The sequence below is a fragment of the Triticum aestivum genome, chromosome 4B, assembly GCF_018294505.1.
Source record: "Triticum aestivum cultivar Chinese Spring chromosome 4B, IWGSC CS RefSeq v2.1, whole genome shotgun sequence".
Lineage (NCBI taxonomy): Eukaryota > Viridiplantae > Streptophyta > Magnoliopsida > Poales > Poaceae > Triticum > Triticum aestivum.
This window is the reverse complement of record NC_057804.1, coordinates 648,337,451-648,344,491: the sequence shown is the minus strand read 5'-3', so window position 1 is coordinate 648,344,491 and position 7,041 is coordinate 648,337,451.

The following is a 7,041-nucleotide window of genomic DNA, read 5'->3' as shown; positions in this document are numbered from 1 at the left end:
ATCTTTATGTCTCGACCATTTCGAGACTCCTCGTCATGTCTGTGATCACATCCGGGACTCCGAACAAACTTCGGTACATCAAAACTTATAAACTCATAATAAAACTGTCATCGTAACGTTAAGCGTGCGGACCCTACGGGTTCGAGAACTATGTAGACATGACCTAGAACTATTCTCGGTCAATAACCAATAGCGGAACCTGGATGCCCATATTGGTTCCTACATATTCTACGAAGATCTTTATCGGTCAAACCGCATAACAACATACGTTGTTCCCTTTGTCATCGGTATGTTACTTGCCCAAGATTTGATCGTCGGTATCCAATACCTAGTTCAATCTCGTTACCGGCAAGTCTCTTTACTCGTTACATAATGCATCATCTCGTAACCAACTCATTGGTCACATTGCTTGCAAGGCTTATAGTGATGTGCATTACCGAGAGGGCCCAGAGATACCTCTACGACAATCGGAGTGACAAAACCTAATCTCAAAATACGCCAACTCAACATGTACCTTCGGAGACACCTGTAGTACTCCTTTATAATCACCCAGTTACGTTGTGACGTTTGGTAGTACCCAAAGTGTTCCTCTGGTAAACGGGAGTTGCATAATCTCATAGTTACAGGAACATGTATAAGTCATGAAGAAAGCAATAGCAATATACTAAACGATCAAGTGCTAGGCTAATGGAATGGGTCATGTCAATCACATCATTCTCCTAATGATGTGATCCCATTAATCAAATGACAACACATGTCTATGGTTAGGAAACATAACCATCTTTGATTAATGAGCTAGTCAAGTAGAGGCATACTAGTGACTATATGTTTATCTATGTATTCACACATGTATCATGTTTCCGGTTAATACAATTCTAGCATGAATAATAAACATTTATCATGAAATAAGGAAATAAATAATAACTTTATTATTGCCTCTAGGGCATGTTTCCTTCAGGATATCCGTCCGGTCCTGGCGCCTTTGTAGGGTACATCTGAAAGAGAGCCCGTTTCACCTCCTCCGTTGTATAAGGATCTGTTAGCCCCCTGTTCATTTCCGCAGTTACTTTCACAGGAACACAATTTAGCACCGTGTCCATGCCCGATGTGCCCTCAGACGTGAACAACTTTTGGTAAAAATCATTTGTTAAAGAGGCCATCTCCGACGGATCATGGGTGAGAGAACCGTCAACTCGTTCCAGGGTTTTTATGCTATTCTTCCTTCACCGCATACTAGCCCTCCTCTGAAAAAATTTAGTGTTCCGCTCGCCTTCAGAGAGCCAGTCAATACGTTAGCGTTGCCGTTGTTTAATTACCTCCATGTGGTACAGCTCCACAAGACGATCTGTAATTTTTATCTCTGCATGTGAAGGTGAAAGTCGATGGGGGTCATTTTGTAAAGTAGCCAGCTCCTTTTTGAGTTTTTTAATCTCTCTACCAACGTTGCCTATGGTTGCCCCACTCCACTGTTGCAAGGATGCAGATAGTTCGTTCAGTTTTTTACTCAGCTGGGTTACCGTGTGTCCTTCCAGCGCCCCGGTCCACATGCCCTCAAGAGAGGGGCCAAAATCTGCATGTTTCTCCCAGTACATCTCATATTTGAACAGTTTTTGCTTCACCTGCACCAGAGCATCAGGCTCCAATAGCAATCTGATGGGGCAGTGGTCTGAGGCCGCTGCTGTCTCATGGAGCAGACTCGCATAGGGATATAGAGACATCCATTCCGAGCTTGCCATAGCTCGGTCCAGACGAACTCGACAATAACCTCCTCCCTGGTAGCCCAAGTCCTGAAGAGCACACACATCCATTGCCTCACGAAAACCTTGGATTTGAGAGAACCTACGTTGGCCAGTGCCAACGTGTTCATGTTGATGCAGTACTTCATTAAAGTCACCAAAACAAAGCCATGGTAAGTTGCTTGCAGCAGCCAAAGATTTGATCAAATCCCAAGTCTTGTATCTCTCTCCAACTTGTGCCTCACCGTAGACACATGTTAGTCTCCAATCTGCACAATTTGGAATAGAGACTGTTGCATCAACGTGATACTCAGAGTACCCAAAAATATCAAGCTTTATTCCATCATTCCAAAACACACCAATTCCTCTACTACGACCCGAACTACCAACAGCATAAGAATTATTAAAACCTAAGGTAACAGCAAGATTTTCGACACGTGCTTTTGATATTTGTGTTTCTACTATGCATAACACGGTCGGGGCAAATTGCTTCGCTAGCTCGCGAAGCTCTCGAATTGTCGCAGCTTGGGCGTGATGACTGCTGCCGCAGGTCGGCTGGCTCTCCCCAGGAGATCCCTCTTGAGCTTGTGGCCACCTGTTGGTCCTTTCCATCTTTCTTTTATGATTTCTCTTGGGCTTCTGGCCACCTAGTGTTTGTGTTGTTGCCCCAGCAAACTGTTTTATTTTTGGTGCAGCACTTGACTTGCTGTTAAAGCAGGACGAAAGTCTATTTCGAAAGATAATCTTGTCTGATTACTCTAATATAGAACTACTACTGACAAACAAAGAGTTCTTTGACGGGACATGCGGTTTCTGCACCTGAGCTCATATGCACCCTCATGAACAGTATAAATCGAAAAAAGTAAATAAAATAAAATAAATCTGAAATTTTTTGGAGACAAACTTGACGAATTCTGATTACTCATGCAAAATTTCATGAAGAAACAACATTCCAAAAATTCTGCCGTAAAAAAACAAAATTGATGCTCTTGAGAAAGAAACTTTTTGGAGCGTATTTTTTTTCTTTTTACTAAGCATTTTTGGAATGTTTTTTCTTCATGAAATTTTGCACGCATGTTCAGAATTCGTCAAAGTTCTCCTAAAAAAATTCAGATTTTTTTTTACCTTTTTTACTAATTTTTTTATTTTACTGTTCACGAGGGTGCATATGAGGTCGGGTGGAGAAGGGTACTTTCATCTTTGACGGTCACGTGTGGGCAGCGACCCCCGAGACTATGAGCTTCTACTCCATATGCAACGATGCCAGGGACAAAATGCCTTTGGCATCGAAGAGATGGGTCTAGCTAGCTTGAAGACGAAGTTATCAATAATTCGCCGATCTATTTTTAGGTACTATGTTATTTTCTATACTTTAAGCATGTTCTTATCATGGAGGGAGAACAATTATGTGTGCTCGTTATATTATTCATATGTTTAATGCAATCATTTATAACCATGTCTGGTGCTTGGCCCGTTGCTCTTCCCCCTTCTGTACCGCTTACAGTTCCCATTTTCTTCTCCAAACTCCCGTGAGGGGCGCTCAGCTAGCACTGCCCCGCACCGCTCAATCCGTGATACCTGTTCGTTCGCATCGCTCTCCCACGCACACAATTGGATCTGGTGAGGAATATGCCCACCAAGCTGGATTTGGATTGACGGCGGCGGCTTCAGATGTGATCTTGGAAGTCGCTTTGTCTCGTGCAACACCGCCATGAGTCCAGGTATCCGTGAATCTTATCTCATAAATTAATGCATCATGCATCCCATCTCAATTTAAGTCGTTGGTCACCATGCAGCCTCCCTCGGAAACCCGCCTGCAACGCACACCTCGACTGCCCCACAACCTCTTCCAATCCATCTACGCTGCCACCGATCGACCCAAATCACCGGATCTAGCCGTCGAGGTTCGTTGCTGCTGAATCGACGCGGGAACCAAACTCGATCCGAATGGGGGCCGCGCAGCCGCCACGAGCACCCACCGCCAGGGATTGCACCTGCGAGAGCTATATCTCGCCTATTGTGACACCGAGTTTCGACTAGCACTAGGCGAATGGTAGGATGGGCAGGCCCAATTATTACATGTACTAGTAGTTTTGCAAAGGTTTTCCACCGGTTCATGGAATCTTCCACCAGTTTTGGGAAGGTTCCAAATGTTTTTTTTCTCTTCGTCTTTTTCTGTTTTTTCTACATAGTTTTCATCGGTTTTCATTTTAGGATTATGTATTTTTTTTCCTTCTCCTTTTTATATGTCGACATTTTTAATACATATTATACATATTATTTATCCGCATGTAATATTTTTTATCTACTTTGAACCATTTTATAATACATCATGAATGTTTTTGGAATAATTATTTGAACATTTTTCTAATAAATTTTAAATATTTTCAAATACGCAATGAACAGTTTCTGAATTATACAAAAAAATGTATAAAATGTATATTTTATATATTATTTTCGCATTTTTTTAGTGTCAGGAACATATTTTTCAAATGTGCGCACATTTTTAAATTGTAACCTATTAAATTTTAATTGTACAAAAAATATATTTTACATTGTTAAAGATTTTATAATGTCATGAGCAGTTTCGAGATGTGAGAACATTTTTAAAAATTCATGACTAGTTTCTTAAATGCATGAAAATTTCTTAAATTTCAGGAATATTTTTTATGCTGTAAACGTTTTCTTAAGTTGCGCGAGCACTTTTGTACATTGAATGGAGTATATGTATTTAGAATGTTTCCAAAATATGAAAAAATTAAAGGAGAAAAGAAACGAAACAAACAAACAAACTCAATTTGATAAACTCTTTCTGTCGCTTGCTTCCATTCTCATCACTAACTGTCAGTATAACCTAAAAACACACTAACTGCGTCTCATTTTTTTTTGAACCGGGCTTTAACCCCTTTCCATTGCAAAGAACGAAAATACCGCAGTTCCAGAAACTAACTACGTCTCTCTTTTTTTTGAATCGGGCTTTAACCCCTTTCCATTGCAAAGAACGGAAATACCGCAGTTCCAGAAACTAACTGCGTCTCATGTACATTGCAGAATTGCACTTACAGTTGTAGTGCTGCATCACACTTCGGACATAATCAGCGTGGGCCCTCTAGAGACAGTTCTACACTCCTGCAGCTGCACAGTCACTTGGGATCAACAGAGACAAAGAAGAACTATTCGTCAAAAAAAGAAAAAAAAAACATGGTGGGCGTGATGACTGCTGCCGCAGGTCGGAGATCCCTCTTGGGCTTGTGGCCACCTGCTGGTCTTTTTTCCTCTTTCTTTTATGATTTCTCTTGGGCTTCTGGCCACCTAGTGTTTGTCTTGTTGCTCCAGCAAACTGTCTTATTTTTGGTGCAGCACTTGACTTGCTATTAAAGCAGGACGAAAGTTTATTTCAAGAAATAATCTTGTCTGAGACATTGATAGACAAACAAAAAGTATTTTGACGGGACATGAAGTTTCTGCACCCAAGTTCATTTGCACCCTCATAAACAGTATAAAATCAAAAAAATAGTAAATAAAATAAAATAAATCTGAAATTTTTTGGAGACAAACTTGACGAATTCTGAACATGCATGCAAAATTTCATGAAGAAATAACATACCAAAAATTCTGCCGTAAAAAACAAAATTGATGCTCTTGAGAAAGAGACTTTTTGGAGCGTAAATTTTGTTCTTTTTTACTAAGCATTTTTGGAATGTTTTTTCTTCATGAAATTTTGCACGCATGTTCAGAATTCGTCAAAGTTCGTCTAAAAAAATCAGATTCTTTTGACCTTTTTTACTAACTTTTATTTTACTACTCAAGGGTGCATATGAGGTCGAGTGGAGAAGGGTACTTTGGTCTTTGACGGTGCACTACTCACTTGCCTCAAAGAATGTACTCCTACTACTGTACATGCTATCCTTGGTCCATGCACCTTTAATCAGTGGTCAAACAAGCAATCCTTGTGTAGTAATCAGTAGTCAATGGGATAGGCTCGTGGACTTTTGATCTGGGAGGTTGGACTCGTGAAGGCACAATGCTTCACGCATGGAATATTAGGTTTGTGTGACAGGGGTTAACCATATAATTAATCCGATGGCTTGTGAATGATAAACAATGGCCTCTCACGCGCCTTCCCAACCTAACGCCACGGACAACCAGGCAAGCTGCATAGGGTGCTTCCTCTCCTGCCGTGCACTGATCTGAACTGAATCCAAACTGATAAATATATGAAAGCCCCCTACTTAGATAGATTAACAAATGCCGCAGGGTAGGAGTACCTATAGTCAAAAATCTTGACCGTTCTTCAGTTTCAGTCAGACACTGTAGAAATTAAACCACTCTACCTAGAGCATCGATTGTCTCCCAAATACATAGGCCGCGTTTAACTATACATATGCTGACTAAATGGCCGATTTTCTGCTAAAGAAACTCGGGAATCTTGCTGCATAATTTCATTTTAGACGGCCAAATGATAGGTCATATAGAATCAGTAGCAAACCACTACTTGCTGACAGAACATACTATATACTCAATATGCACCAACTAAAACGGAGCCAATAAAACGTCTCGCAATTTTTCTAAGTATGATTTCCGACTCGTACTTGTTAGCACACGCATAATTCGAGTTTGTTTTCTGGCATCTCACAGCGCAGAAGGCGACGCGAAACTGTTCAGATCATAATCAGGACAGGCGCACGAGAGAGAGACGATGATTCCAACTGCTGGCAGCAATATTTTTCAGGTTAGATACATCAGGCCACTAATTAAGCAATCAGTGATCAGTCAATAGCAGAGATAAACAAATAGTCAGGCCACATGGCGGTTGCAGACTTGCAAGAGCATGCTATGGGGTTTGGTGATGAAAATGTAATTGAATATATGCAGCATTAGTAGTACATAAGTAACCGATAATCCAAACTGATAGAAACAAGAAGTATATCCTGTGATCATAAGCTTGACCAGTCCCCGAGCTAGAAAGGGCTGCGAAAAGCGTAGGGCGGAAATCAGGCATCGTGCAAATCGCGGCCCGCTCCGCTCCCCCGACCTAGGGTTCCTCCCTCCCTCCCCCCGCCGCCGCCGGCCGTCCTAACCCCCGCCGCCGCCGCCGGTCACCGGCCGCCCCGCCCCCTTCCTCTTCCTCCTCCCCCCTTCCCTCGGATCCGCTCCGCGCCGTCTCCCCGGGAGGTGGCCGGGGCGGCGCGAGCCCTCCTTCCCCTTCGGCCGCCCTCGTCGCGCCTTTGCTCCCTGCCGTCGCCGACGGGCGCCCCCGGCGCGGGCCGGGTGGTGTTGGCGGCGGCGGGGCCTGCCTGTCCCC